Here is a 13,214-nt window from a genome sequence, read left to right as displayed (position 1 = left end):
ACTAGGGGAACTGACTACCTGCCTTTTCTAGTTTCCAGCAGCCACCCACCCTCCTTCCATCTCTTCCCTGAATCATTGCACACTCTACCTCCTTTGTCCTTGCTCACTCTCTCCTGGTGTTTCTGCCTATGTCTTAAAAAAAACCCTGTGATTAGGTTTGGCCCACCCAAATAATCCAGAACAATCTACCCACCTCAGGATCTTTATGGGCACATCTGTGAAATCCATTTCTCCATGTAAGGTAGGAAATTCCCAGGTTCTAGAGATTAGAATGGGTGCTTCTTTGATTCAGCCTATCATAGTAGATTATCAGGCAGCGTTTCCAAGAAACTAATTTATTTTCAGAATGCCTCATAGCTAGTAATAGTGGAGGTGAGGTTTGAATTTTCCACTACCCCAAGCTTTCCCTCTCTGAGTTCACTGGGTGGACCATGAGGCTAAATACAGCCTCATGTCATGTAGGTGAAATATGATCTTTATCCCTAGTCATGTTGATCCTTCCTGTCACCGTTCATCACAACTGGCTCTCAGTCAGCCCCACCACGCGTTTTCCATGTACTGCCCTCACTCCACCATAGACCCCTGAAAAATTTTTCCTGAGCTCCCTCCTCAAAGCACACAGTGGTAACGCCCTTCCAAAGGTATTCCTTTTCCCATTATTTTTCCTCATAAAGGTCAGGAAGAATATGTGTTAGATCAATAACCTTTCTAGAAAACCTATTGTTGTAGCACCTGAACAGTGAGGTCCTATGGACCAGAGGCCGCATCAAGAAGTTTGCAGGGCTCTGCTTTCATATAGTCCCAAGCGGAAGCTATTATCAGTACCACTAAGAGACCCAACTTCTCCCTCTCTCTGGGAGGTAAGAAAACTTTTGGATCCCTTGCTCCTCCAAGCAGGGTAGGATTTTAAAGATAAGTATTATGCCACGGTTGAGTTTGCTGATTCTTTGACCTTCTGGTTCTGGGCCTTCCTTGCCCAGATCAGTGTCACTTCATCAATGTTTCATGTCTGTGATGGTTAATTTGATTGTCAACTTGACAATTGTAGAATCTCCTAAGAGAAAAACCTCTGGGTATGTCTGTGGACACATTGACAGTAGCCTCATGTTCCTGTTTCATGATTTTTCCTATCATGATGGACATAATCTCAAACCATGAACCAAAATAAACCCTTCCTTCCTTAAGCTGCTTTTATCGAGTATTTTGTCATAGCAATAAGAAAAGTTTCTAATAAATATGATGTCTTCCCCAAGTTAAGGCACCAAAGTTAGAAAGACTAAGTCCCATATATGAATAGAAGATGCTCTGCTGCTTCCCTAATTCCTGACTGTCCATCAGTGGTCCAGGGCTTGCAAGAACAAAGAGAGGTATTTATTACAGTGAAGAAATTAATACAGACCATGGTCAGCCCAGACTCTTTGTTTTACTTTCTACCATAGTTCAGTTACCTGTTAGAATAATTGTAAGTCAATTCCAGTCAGTTAATAACTAACAGTAATTGTCTCCATTTCCCTTTCTCCAAAGGGACAAATTACCTAAAGGAAGTCTGGCAGGAAAAGGGGCTCTCAAGAAAGTTTCTGAGCCCCTTTTTTTTCCCAGGACCTTTGGAAAAGGGTTCCAGTGTCCTGCAATCCTCATCATTAACACTTGGTCTCTCTGTGTTTGATTTACGCAAGTCAACATCCAGCCTTCCAACCCACTGCGAATTCTGGATCTTTTGAGGCCTGGCATGAGGCTCTACACATACCCTGGACACAGGGGAGGGAGACATTTATTGCCAATCTTGGCTCTTAGTGAAGCTATGTTTATAGGGTGCGTTGAGGACCCATGTAGTGACCAGCCTGTACACTGTCCTCCCACCCTGCACCTGGCCAGTGATGCTAAATGACTGAACCCATTATCATATTGGATCCTAGGACTCTAGGTCACAGCCTAACTATAACCATTACATAACTGAACCTGTCACTTTGGGAGCATGATGATATCCCTCACACAATTCTAGTAGTGGAAAAACAAAGTAGTATTTCTTGGTCTCCAAAAACAAATCCAAACTTCTTTCTTGTGAGTTTCCACAAGCTATTAAAAATGGGAAAAAATTTAAACAGGACTGAATATAGCCTAGTGAGCCCCCAAAAGGAAAGCAGTATTTTTTATACTTCAAGGCCATTATAATGGCACGCTGTTTTATTTATAAAAGTCAAGTATATACTGATGTGAAAAATTTATTCCAAAAACAAAAATTGAAATAAAGAATATGAAAGAGTTCCAAAAGACCAAGAAATGTATCTTCCTAAGTCCCTGGACATCCTTGGAAAAGTCACTTGCCTTCTGAGTCTACATGTCTTAAAATTCTGCTGAAATCAAAGCATTAATGGGTAATATTCCAGGCAGCACAGTCCAACTGAACTTTCCCATGACAGAAAGGTCCTCTATAGGCACGGACTGGTATGGTGACACCTACCATTTGTGGTCATTGAGCATTTGGAGATGGCCAGTGTGGGTGAGGAGTGGGATTTTAAGTTTTACTTAATTTTATTCAAGTTTGCATATCCATCCATAGCAGTTCCTCTCCTTGTCATGGAAGAATACCTTGAGGGGAGAAAGGTTTGTTTTGTCTTGTGATTTCAGTCCATCAAAGCTGAGAAGGGATGTCAGCAGAAGCAGCCATATCTGCTTTGCCACAGAGGGGGCATAAGGCAGTAGCAGTTCTTGTGGCTGGTCAGGAAAAGGGCCAGATTATCACCTTCAAAGGCCCATCCCTAGTGACCTGCTTCCATCAGCCAAGATGCACCTTGTAAAGGTTGCACAGTCTCCCACTATTCAAATCATGAGCCTGTTGGATTATAACACCACACACGGCTAGTGGTTATATGCTGAATATGTCGAGCAGAGTCCTTTCCTGAAGAAAGGACAATGAGAAGAGAAGTAGAGGTAAATGTCCACAGACATTCCAGCTGGGTACAGAAGGGACATTCTGCAGGACCTGAGAAACCACATACCTGCTTTGTGATTGGCAGGATGGTGTGTGTGTGTATGTGTGTGTGTGTGTGTGTGTGTGTGTGTGTGTGTGTGTGTGTCTGTAGGCGTATGTGTGTCTGTAGGTGTATACGCACATGTATGCATGAACATGTAGTGGCCAGAGGACAATCTCTATCTCTTCCTCAGATGCTATTCATCTTGTTCTGTTTTTGAGACAGAGTCTCATTGGCTTGGAATTCACCAAATAGGCTAGGCTGTTTAGCCAGAGAACCTCAGGGATCTGCCTATAGACTCTAGCTCTCCAACACTAGGATTGCGAACTTATGCCTCCAACACCCAGATTTTTTAAAGCAAGGTTCTAGGAGATTGACCACAGATCCTTATGCTTACAAACACTTTATTGTCTGAACTAATCTCCCCATCCCTAGCAGGACCTCTTAGAAAAAGAAGAAAGGATTGGAAAGGAAAGCATCTCTCAGGTACAGCAAACAGCTGGACTTCAGCTGAAGAAGGAACAGAGAGGCCCCTTCCTTGTGCCCTTGGCCTTCCTGGATGTTCTTGGTCTCACTCCAGACAGCTGCAGACACCAACGACTCAGCAGCTGCAGAGAAAGTGGGAACTTAGTCCAGTTAGATAAGAGAGCTGGCTGCCTGCCGCCAATCAATCAGAAAGCTTTTAAGATGGAAGTGTATGAAATATGTATTAAATACAAAAAAAGGGACTTGAATGCAATGAAGTTTTCAACTTAGAAGCACTCTGGGGAGAAGGATCCTGCTTTTCATAACATAAAGACTGCTTCAAAAGCTCATCCCAGGTAGTCTCACGCATCTACCTAAGGGATCAATGAGGCCCATTGGGTGAGGTCCCCTTTGCGGGGGTGATGGGAGAGGTCTGAAATTTGGTACTCATTTGCACTCCCCCTGAGTGAATTTCTTTTCTGAAAGAAGCAAAAGCAACAGAAACACCCATTTGTGCCATTGTGTTTTAAACAATCACACGCCTTCAAACTACCACATTCAAAACCCTTTCTAAAGCCTGGTAAAGTGAGGCCATTATGTTTAATATAACCTTCAGGGTTCAGTTTCGTGCAGACCAACACAGAGTATGGAGACATGTAATTCCATACTGCTCAAGGTGCTTGTGCAGTCTGAGCCCCAATTAGAATGTTTGTTTACTTATCTGCTAATCTCACTATTTTTTTTCAAATTCACTTCTCAGTAAGTGAGAGTTCAGTACCCCAACGCTCAACCATTTCTGAAATATGACCAAAATAGAAACCCCCAGAAAGAGAATGACATTCAGCTAGGGAAAGGAAATACATAAAGCCCCAAATGAGTGTCTCAGCATACCTTTCCCCTAACAGAAAACCATTTTCTGCAGAGAAGGCAAATGCACAAAGGAGCAACTTTTCAGAATTTTACTAGTGATTTTATCAGGGTAAAGTGAGCCACAATCCCAATGAGAATTCTTGCTGTTATTGCTAGAAATACACAGAGCCTGTATTTATTTTCAGAGGAGTTTGGTATCATTTTTATTATTGCTCTTCAGAAAAAGCAAAACAGAAACCACCTGAACCTCTAAGAGGTAGATCAGATATTTCTCTCTCTCTCTCTCTCTCTCTCTCTCTCTCTCTCTCTCTCCCCCCACCCCAAGGAAGAAACCACACAAAGTGATTTGCTCCGGGGTCAGTCAGCCTGTTAATGACTAGGAAAGGGTTAGAAGTTCGGGTCTCTAGCTGTCTACCCTACTGAACTGACCTTGGAGCCTGGTCCTCAAGTCCTCCCTGGAGACATCTGAGAGGCGCTATGTACCCAGTAACTATGCCGACAGACAGCCTTTCCCCCTAAGTACTCCCAGTTGTACCACGTAGAGTCCCTGAGGCTCCAACTGCTTCACCCTGAGACCTTGGAAGGTGGTTCTTTTGGTTCTTTGTAACTAATAGCCCCGGATGAAGTCCAAGATTCTTCTTGCTCTGAAGTATCTTCTCTAACAAGTAAGTCACATCATTATTTTTACTGTGATCTGGCCATGCCCCTCAAACTCTTATAAAGTCCTTGGTGCCTTCCCAGGGTAGATCATTCTTCACACTGAGCTCAGCTGTCTTGTATCTGTCAGAATACATATGGAGCAGAGAGTTGGGGAAAGCAACTCCCCAGCCTTTGGGTCAGCTCTGAACTGTGCTCATTAAAGCTTAAAGAAAGGCCAAAACCAAGGCCAGTATATCCTGCCTGCAGACCATGCCAATGAGTACAGATGCATCTTTCAAAAGCTCCCTCAGCAGGAGATACTAAGGAGAGATAGCAGCTGCTGGGGGTGGGCACAAGAAACAAGATCAGGAAAACAAAACAAGAAAACGCAGCGGGTCAATGAAATAAGAGGTGGGTTTTGCACATAAGTTTCTGAGCTAACATGATATGCACATCACTTGTGTCACAGAAGGTTTGTTTGGTCACTGAGGTGTTTCACAGTGAGCCTTGTGGAACAACACCAGCACCTGGAGGCATGGACCAGAGAATGGGTCTCACTGTCAAGTACCTATGAACAGTACCATAGATGATATTTCCCTCTTGTAGAATCACATGGGCATATTAATGACCATGGGGAACATCACAGTAAAGAACCCCTACTATACTCAACCCAGTGCTTCTGCATCCCTGTCCTGTTACACACAGGAGAGGGGACACAAGGATGTCCAGAAATAGCACTCGAAGAGTACTAGGGTACTAGAAAGTAAGGAGTTACCCTCACATCCTACCTGCTTCTCTCCTCAGCAAATGCAGGGAATCTCCCTCACTCCAACCTAAGCTGGGCCTCCAAGTGGACTTCCCACACAGCAGGAGAGAGGCCAACTAACTGGTGGACTGAAAACTTGGGGACCAGATTTGAGGATCAGCTCTTCACACAGCAGGTAGAGGTCTTGGCTTTGCTGGGCCTCATATCAGAAGTCTGTTCTTCCTACTCAACATGTGTGCATACACATGCACATGTATACACATGCATGCTCATGCATACACACACGTGCTCACACATACACACACAGTCATGTAGTCCCAGGGAACACGGCATCCTTGGTTCTGCCGCCCACTGGCCCATGTCTCATAAGAGCACAAAGTCATACTCCAAAGACCAAGAATATTTCTGTACTGCAAAGTACAATGATTTCAAGTGTTCTCTGTCTTTTTATGTGTGATCCCACTTTGATACATGCTTCTCAGCTGATATAAGCACAGGCAATGACTCAGTGGAAGATTTAAATCATGTCAGTGGATCTTCTGACTATCATCCCCACATTAGCTCCTTCTCAGGCCAGAGTTATCCAAAGCTGCTGCAGGCTCCCTGCAAACATGGGCCTGAGCACACTCCCACCCAAAAAAGTACCCGATTTGCTGACCCTTTTTACTCAATAGGATTCCTATGATCTGAATGTTTTCCTATACCCACCCCTAAGTTCATATGCTAAGATCCCAAGGTAAAGGGATTAGTGAGACCTTTGGGTGCTGATTAGAACACAAAGATGGAACTCTTGTGATTTAGAGTTGTGCCTTTGAATTATTTTTACATTTATTTATTTAGTGTATGTGTATAAGTGTATATGACATTTATTTAGTATACATGCATGTACACCAGTGTGTCATGTATAGAGTTCAAAATACAATTTACAGGAGTCAGTTCCCTTCTTCCACCATGTGGGTCTTAGAGATTGAACTCAGGATGCTTTGACAAGTGCCTTCACCTTCTAAGCCATCTTGTTGGCCCTGGGTTAGTGCCCTTATAGAGGATCCCTGAAGCTGGGCCTGGAGACATGTAAGTCCAGCTATACATAAAACTGAAGCTAGAGAACTGAATCTTCATGAGCTCAAACTCTTCCTGGGTTACAGAGTGAATTCAAGGTCAGCCTGGCCAACTTAGTAAGATCCTGTCTCAAAATGGGGAAAAAATGTAAAAAGATGACTGAGGATATAGCTCAGTGGTATGGCACTTGCCAAGTCTACACAGCACTATAGGTTTGATACCTAGTTCCGTGAAGTAGAGAGAGAGAGAGAGAGGCAGAGACAGAGACAGAGACAGAGAGGGAAGGAAGAAGAGTGGGAGGGAGGGAAATAATAAAATAAAGTGGCACCCCTGAGAGCGCCTACCCTTCCTCCAGATAAGGCCATGGTGAGAAGATGTCTTCTGGGAACCAGAAAACAGGCTGTAACCAGACAGGGAATCTGCCAGAACCTTCACCTTAGCCTTCTCAGCCTCCAGAACCATGAAGAGTAATTCATTATTCCCTGTATCTTGTTTTTTAAATAAGAACTCAGATTAAATCGGGATTTTTTTTTTCTAACTTCTATTTTATCAAAAAGTCAACTCTTTCCTAACACAGTTGGAATGCCACGGAATCCAGAATATCCTGAGCCAGATCCTAGTCAATGCAAAAGGTTTGTTTCCTCTTCTCTTTCTGGTCCTCAGTCCCTCACCTCTGTTTACCAGGATCATGTCCCGTTCCCTTCTCAATGACCCCCTTCTAATCCTTTGAAGTAATTCATCTGGCCCTCTCTAGGCATGTACTTAACCCCCTCCCCTGACTCAAGCTCTGTCTCTCTGTCTTTCTGAATGTCTCTCTCTCTGTTTCTCTCTCTCTCTCTCTCTCTCTCTCTCTCTCTCTCTCTCTCTCTCTCTTCTTACTAGTTCCCCATTTCAGTCCATGACACCATCCTCCTTCCAGCCCTGTTCCTTGGTTCAGACAACTTCAGTTTACACTGGAATGCCGGTGCTGGGGGTGGAGGTTGACAGTTAAGATTTCTTATCTGTCTATCAGCACCTCTTCATTGTGCCTGAGCTAATTTGAAATGGGGAGGTTCCTCATCTACCACCTTCATGGTTGGAGGATCTTCTTACTCAACAAATGTTCATCTACATGACCACAGAATGGAGGTGAGGGACTGTGAGGATCCAGGTGGGCAAGCTCCCATCAGTGACCGTGGCACACCTGGAGCCACAGTGTGGACTGGAGACACCAAGAATATGAAGCAGAAAAAGGCCCTTAGGAAAGGGAAGCCAAGACAGTGGATCGGTGTTTGTTTTCCCTGCAGTTCCAGGGTGGGGACAGATCTCCAGGAATCTTACCAGTGAACTCTACCATTATCGACTCTCACTCACTTGCCTTTTTTGTTTTGTGATTTTAATTCTTGGAATCACTCACAGCAGATAAACTGCTGATACTCATTGTCTCTGTCACAGAAGACAGTTTTGAATTATTGGTGAGCAACTGGTGGTGGCTCAAAAGGGAGAGGTGGTGAGATGAGGGGACTGATGATCAATGGAGGGGGCTGGGGGTTAGATGTGCATGGCAGAGCCAGAGAGCTCAACCTAAGAATTCTATTCTTGGCCACATCTGTTTAAACTCAGTAATGGCAGCACATTAGAAAGGCTGTCCCCACTGGGATGGGTAAGAAGGATGATGCCCTCTGGCCCCCAGGACCCTGGGCTCAGCACACAACAAGAACCAGAGTGTCCACACAGAGAGGCTGTAGCTGACATGGGAAGCCCACAATTAGGCAGTCAGAGACATGAGTAGACTGGCAGCTGGGTTATGAAATGAATTCAGACTCTGCCAGACCTGGAGAAGTAAGAGGTCAATGTTAGTTCACAGGTGCACGCACTTCACAGAGGCTTATTTTTAAAGTGTTCTGTGGTCCTCAAGCTTTTGTTTGGCCTACAGCCAAATTCCATAATCCATTATGTTAGGGACTTGGTATTTTACCTTGCTTCACGTGATATCTGAGAGGTCTGAGAGGGCTGGCAGGGCTGGCAGGGACTCAGGACCCAGGGTCTTCCTGCCCTGCAGGGAGACCCCAGCATGGACCCCTTGGATTTCCATTGCCATATGTGCCCCATAGCTGAACATCAAAGATCAGACAGCAGGGAGCCATGGGGCCTCCAAACTGCTCATCTCCACCCTCTCAGTGCCCTCAAGCCTAGAGCTACAAGGGCAGCCAGATGATGCTATGCAGCAGCGTCGTTTACAGTGGCGCCATGGTGCTGGATGGTACATGTGTAAATAGAGTGGCCCCTCCCATCTTCTTCTCACTTCGTCTTTTTCATCCTACTTTCTCTGCCTCTCTTGACCACTTGTAGGTTTGCTTGCAACTCCAGTCTTTTTCTTTAATCTTGCATTAGGCCTATCTGTGTGCTTACAGCTGTGACTCAACTGACTTTGGGATTTAAAGAAGAAATTGTTGCTACCTGCACTGGATGTCTTTGCTGTTGCCTGGGGATTTTCAGCATGTGTTCATGCTCAGGAGAGGCACTGAAGAGACAGGGCTCCTGACACCCAAGATTTTGTGACCAAATTAGCTTGGAATCAGTTAAAAACGTGCCTTACGTCTTTTATTCTGTAAAATTCAGGCCGGAGACTATGACAGAGATGAAACATATGCCTAGTAATTGTACAGGATAAAGCACACTGCTGGCTTTAGAACCTGGAGTTGATGGAGTAAAGGTCAATTGATTGATTGTCTACAGGGAGAGTTTCACAGCCAGGTGGGACACCCAACTGGAGAGCTGCTCATTCTGAATTTAGGGACACAGCTGTCAGAGGGAATAGTCCCCATTTTGGTGAACAGAAGGCTTCACAAACCCACCAGCCATGTCACAGCATTGATCTCACTGCCCCACAACTGAGTTCATTTGATCATCACAAATGGGACTTGTGGCCTTGGCCTCATGGGCACCTGCCCTGACAAGAGTATAAAATAGTTCTGCACACATCTTGAGCTCTGAAAGGAAGACATGGGCGAGATACGAGGCTGATGTCTGCACCCGTAAAGGGGAACATCATCCCTCCACACAAACCAAAGCCTAATCAAAACCAACCTGAGTACTAAAAATAGGACAGGGAGAGGAGATAGAGGAGAAGACAGGCAGAAAAGAAATCCGTTTCTGACCATAGGGGCTAGAAAGGCTCGTCTCTTCCCTCAGTTGGCAGAGTGGTTGGTTGTGCAACCTGTGGGCCTTAGCCCAGTGCCTCTTATCTGGGCTGTCAGTTAAACCGACAGAAGGGCAGCTCTCCCCGCAATGAAGCTGAAATTAGCTCAGGCCCAGGGCCCAAGTTCAGGATAGGTTGTTAGCAGGCTGTGTACTCAGAAGGGACCAGCTCCTGCAGTAGCCCCTTCCCTGGCAGGGTAAGGGTTCAAGCTGCTCTGGAAAGGCCCAGAACTGAACACACACAAGGAACTATGAAGCTCTGACAGTGGCAGCAGCAGAGGGCACCCAAGCTACACACACACCTACACACACGCATGCACGCAATGCGCACACGCACATGCACACACACTGCAATTTCATTCAGCCTTAGGCTTCCCAGTAAGAATGAAAAGCCAAGTTAATAAGTTAAGCAGTTATGGACCATCACATACCCTTGAAAGATAAGGAAAGCTAGCACCTGGTTATAAACACTATCTGGGGTCAGAAATCTGGAGATGTCTTTGAAAATCGATGTTTCTTGTCATTAGGGCACATAACATGAACAGCCTGGGCTCATGGGTCATGGCTACATACTGGAGGTCATTTGGCAGTCAGGCTGTCCCTGATCCTTCTCCTGGGCTCCAGCATCACAGTCTTGGTTGGGGTTATAACACTTCTCTCTCCTCTCCACCTCCTTCCCTTGAACATTCAGAAGATGACGGTGTCTGTCAGTATGCATTTAATAATTGAAATAGGGGCTGGAGAGATGGCTCAGTGGTTAAGAGCACTGGCTGCTCTTACAAAGGACCCAGGTTCAATTCCCAGCACCCACACAGCAGCTAACAACCATTTGTAACTCCAGTTCCAGGGAATCCGACTCCCTCTTCTGTCTTCCATGGGTATTTCATGACATGGGTGCACTTACAGACATCAAGCAATAAACTCATACATATAAAATAAAAAAATAAATAAAATGTTTAATAATTGAAATAAGGAGATGGGGGACATGTCCATGGTAGAACCTTTGCCTAGTGTGTGCAAGGCCCTGTATTTCATTCCTAGCACCTCCCTTCCCCCAAACCATAAGCATAAGTATTCCCCAACGGACAATTTTCTCATGGTGACCTCTAGAATATGGCTGTTCCTGTCATTTCTTCCCTTTCTCTTTCTCCTCCTTCTCCTCTCGCTCATCTTCCTCCTTTTTCTTCCTCTTCTTATTCCTCCTCATCCTCTTTCTCCTCTTCCTCCTCCTTCTCTTCACTTCCACTTTAAGTGTTAAAGTTTTTTTTTTTTTTTTTAACTTTTGGTTTTTAGACACAAATTCTCTCCATGTAGCTGGCCTTGAACTCACTATCCTCTGCCTCTGCCTCTCCAGTGTTAGGATTCTGAGGCATGTGCCATCATACCCAGCTTTTAAAATATTTACTTTTATTGGTGACCCTGCTTACCTGGTACTCTAAGCATGGCTTCTCTACTGCTGGTAACAGTGCTGGTCCTGTCCTTGATCTTTAGCAAACAGCTTCCAACTCTGAGATGTGTCCTTTGGTCACCAGGACCAAACCTAGTCCCCAAGACCAACTCCTCAGTTCAGTAACAACTATGGCTAGGTGCTTAATTGGTTATTTTAGAATGACCCTGGCTCGGATACCAACCTACGCTCTGCCTTTATCAGGCTGGCCCTCCATGGACTCAGTTTCCGCATCTGTAAAGTGGCTAGAAGGTCTCTTCCCAACTATGGAAGGCTACATTCTCAGCATCAGTTGGATTCAGGTCCTGGCCTTAATGGGTGCGGCCCTTTTGCTAGTGCAGCCCTGAACTTCCTGCTTCAGGCTTAGTTTTCCTCTAGGTGAAGTCTTGGTTAAAGTGATGATGGAAGGCTGAGTATGAACCACCTCCCCAGGTCACAGAGTAGGCTCAAGCTGGGGAGGGACACTTTGCCTAATGGGCAACCACTGGGTGATTTTCACTTCTGTGAAATAGACCTCTGCTATCACTTGACCCAGAAGCCTGTCAAATCTTAGAGCCACCAGTGTCATGAGCCAGTCTGTGGAAAGTGGAAACAGGCAGGATGTGGTTTGAACTGACAAAAGTGGAGGAGACCATTCCTCCCTGGGTGTTGGCAAGGATGGCAAGGGGGTGGGAGAGGCTGTGTTTTCCAGCCTGCAGTCAGCTGACCATTAAATCTAGGGCAGCCCAGACACTTTTTAGGTACCAGGATGGTAAAACCACTACCATCAACAAATATCACACATTCAATCACCAAAAGACAGTAACACTTTCAGAAAAAAAAAAAAAAACCAACAACTTTGTATCAAGCTGGCTCCTAACACTCAAGTGATTTTCTTGCACACTTGATTTTCACAGCAGCCTGAGGAAGCATGTAGAGCTGTTTTGTAGTCCTAGCTTCAGACACACACACACACACACACACACAAAAAAATCAACAAATTTTTAAAAAATTTATTGTATTTGAGAAGGAAGCATGGAAATTTACCTCATGCTAATTAGTAGAGGTGATAAACATTATCATTGAAATCTACCCAATGACTTCATAGACATACACAGGAGCCAAGAATCCAAGTGCAACCGATTATGGCTAGTAATAATCAGATACACACAGATTAGAGATGCTTGTGCCAACATCTCAGTGTTAGTAGCAAAAACAATGAGTCTTTCCGCAAGGAACAATATATTTTAAAATGAAATGGAGATCTTTTTTAAAGGTTAAAACCTCATTTAATGTTATGTCTTTTATGGTTTATACTGAGTACACTATTGTATAACTGTAATAATTCCACTGTAAACCTAAAAATTTACAGCAAATTTTGAAAGAGATGGCTTAGCTCTGGAAATTGTTATTGAATATGTCAATGCTGTTGTAATGAAATGCTTCTTCTAAGTAAAAAAAAAAAAGAATGCTAAGTATGGCTATGGGCGTACAGACAGGAGGTGATAAAACAGTCTATAGCCATTCTAGCCTAAACTAAGCAGAACTGAGCCTGGCTAGTACTTGGATACGAGGAAGTAACACAGCAGGCTTCAGAGTCTAAGATGCCTAATGACTGATCCAAATCCAGAGCCTGCGTCTTGTGGACTGTGAACAGAGCTCCACCTCAGAAAGGAGTTAGTCCCTGGAAGCCAGGCCCCATGTCAGCATAACACTCACCATAACCTTCACTTGGGGCTATCTCTATGTATTAATGCCATGTGAGAGCCAAGGTTCCTCCTGCCTTGCCAGGTACCCCCACGGCATAACCCCTGGCTGGCCCATAGAGACATTCAGC

The sequence above is a fragment of the Nannospalax galili genome, unplaced genomic scaffold (genome assembly GCF_000622305.1).
Source record: "Nannospalax galili isolate Female #2095 unplaced genomic scaffold, S.galili_v1.0 scaffold298, whole genome shotgun sequence".
NCBI classification, from domain to species: domain Eukaryota; kingdom Metazoa; phylum Chordata; class Mammalia; order Rodentia; family Spalacidae; genus Nannospalax; species Nannospalax galili.
This window is presented reverse-complemented; position numbering follows the sequence as displayed.